Here is a 2481-nt window from a genome sequence, read left to right as displayed (position 1 = left end):
CCAGGTACAATTTTTGGTGTAATTAAGACCAGTTGATGGTTTTCTTATTATATTGTGGGGACCACTCCTCTACGCAGTCCAGGTACAATTTTTGGTGGGATTCAGACCATTTGAGGGTTTTTAAATTATATTGTGGTGACCACTCCTATACGCAGTCCAGGTACAATTTTTGGTGTAATTATGACCAGTTGATGGTTTTCTTATTATATTGTGGGGACCACTCCACTACGCAGTCCAGAAAGATACCTCGTTCCAACGTTTTGGACTAATAACAATATTGTGAGGTGTGAGGTGTTCAGAATACACTGTAAATTAGTGGGAATGATTGTTATTGAATGTTATTGAGGTAAATAATAGCGTATGAGTGAAAATAAGCCCAAAAACTTGATTTTTGAACTTTTTATGCTTTTTTCAAAAAAAATCCGAATCCAAAACCTTAAATCCGAACCAAAACCTTTCGGCAGGTGTTTTGCGAAACAAATCCGAACCCAAAACCTCAAGCAAATCGGAATCCAAAACACAAAACACGAGACACCAAAAGTCGCCGGTGCACATCCCTAGCTTTAACCCCACCCCACATACGCAGATACAACCTCCCTCCCCCCAAAATTTCGTCTTCATATGCCATCAACCATAAACAAAACAAACCCATAAGAGCAGATGTACCTTTAAAAAAGACATAAAGCAAAGTGTCCTATAACTGGCAGAATGGAGCACACAACTCCCATATACGGAAGTAATTCTGTATTTTACTATCGTCCATGTTGTATGTCATTGGTGTTTTTTTGATTGTTTTTTTCCAGACGTCTAAAAGAAAGGGAGAGGATAGTGGAGTTGGGAGCCCCAGAAGTTTGGGGTCTTTCACCAAAAGATCCTGAACCTGAGTAAGTCCTTTTACACCATTTTGTTTGTTGTAAGTCATTGTTAGAAACTCCTTCTGTTTTATGCTCATCCCTGTGTGTTTCTACAGCTCAGATGAGCACACGCCTGTAGAAGAGGAGGAGAAATGTAAAAAATCCAGCAGCTCTGACTCTTCTTCTGAAGGTAGGTTCATGTAAACCTCATCTTTTCCTTTACACACTATATTATTCTGGATTCATTTAGATTTCTTTGTATATTTTGGAGTATTTTTTTCTTTGTGTATGATTTTGCAGAAGAAATGAGAAAAAGTCATCAAGAAAAAATCATGACAAAAAAGACTCTACAGACAGTGAGAGCAGCTGGGAGTCTGAAAGCAGTGGTAAATGTTACTTTTCATCAAGTGCCCTTTGTGTCTCAGTGATGTCACTGGTTCATAGTGTCTGCTTTCTCGTGTACAGTGGTTCAGCCCAAAATACGGCTGCTTTCAGTTTGTGCAGGCAGCAGTGTAGGATTATGCATCACACTGAATTATTTGTAGTTTTGCCTGTGCAAACACGTTTATTTTATTACAATGTTATGAAACAAGACGCTGAAATAACTTAATATCTTTCCTTGATGGGTTTTCAACTTTTGCTCACATAATGACATGCCAGAAACCTACAGTAAGTTGCTAGGAATCTTTACATATAGGAGTTCTTCAGATTTGAGACTAAACATAGTTTTTAATGTTATGTAATGTTAATGGTTACATGTTTTTATCACTATCTTTGATGTACTTATTAAAGAAGAGAAGAGAATATACCTTTTATTCATCTGCAGATACAGGAACGCTGCCTTGCGTTCCAGCTGTCTGAAACCGGAAGTTCGGCATTTGAAACGCAGGCTTGCGTTCCACGGTATAGGAAGTGACAGGGGAACTTACTGGGACCAGCTGAAGTTGGTGGTGCACCATCCTCGGAAGGAGGGAGCTCTCGCTTTTAGCCCTGGAGGGCTCAACAGACTCTGGCACCTTTGTGAAGAACCTTTGGGACATTCTTTTAGAGGTATTTTTCATATAATTTTATCTACATTGCCCACGGCATTGACATCGTTGGGATTGTTATTTTTGTTTTTGCGGTGCCTTCTGTTTATTTTACTGGAGTTTTTTCTCTGTTTTTCTTCACTACATATTCCCTGGAATACTTTTGAGATATTTTACTTTATATCCCTATATATGTTTTTACTGTTTTTAGCTGGATATTTGGGATCTGTTCACCACTCCCCATTTTTTTCTACCCAGTTTTTCAATAAACCCCCCTGGTTTCTATAGAGTGTTCAGACTTGTTTATTTATTCATTTATTTTTGTTATAGTGTTGTACCTCATTAGTAATCATATCATTGGGATTAGACATCTCTTCCACTTTTTAGCACCGTGGGTCATCATTGTTTTTTATTTGACGAAATGTTATGCATGAAGTAAGTGATGAACTCAAATTTTTGCTTATAACCTGGTTATTAGATAAGTTGTGTAACTGTTACAGTTTTATGTTGATTTTGCTTTTGTTACTATACTGTTCTTGTTAATAGGTGGGTTTAGTGTATTTAGTTATCTAAGAGTGAATTGAAAGGACTTTGCATGA

The 2481-nt window shown here is 37.6% G+C and overlaps 1 long non-coding RNA gene across 1 annotated transcript; it reads left to right on the top strand.

Moving 5' to 3' along the window:
- Window positions 1-799: 799 nt before the first annotated feature.
- Window positions 800-1044, top strand: LOC142101591 (uncharacterized). Its single transcript, XR_012679062.1, has 2 exons — window positions 800-884; window positions 971-1044. It is a non-coding gene; the product is annotated as an uncharacterized LOC142101591 (long non-coding RNA).
- Window positions 1045-2481: the final 1437 nt, after the last annotated feature.

The sequence above is a fragment of the Mixophyes fleayi genome, chromosome 9, assembly GCF_038048845.1.
Source record: "Mixophyes fleayi isolate aMixFle1 chromosome 9, aMixFle1.hap1, whole genome shotgun sequence".
Lineage (NCBI taxonomy): Eukaryota > Metazoa > Chordata > Amphibia > Anura > Limnodynastidae > Mixophyes > Mixophyes fleayi.
This window is presented reverse-complemented; position numbering and strand designations above follow the sequence as displayed.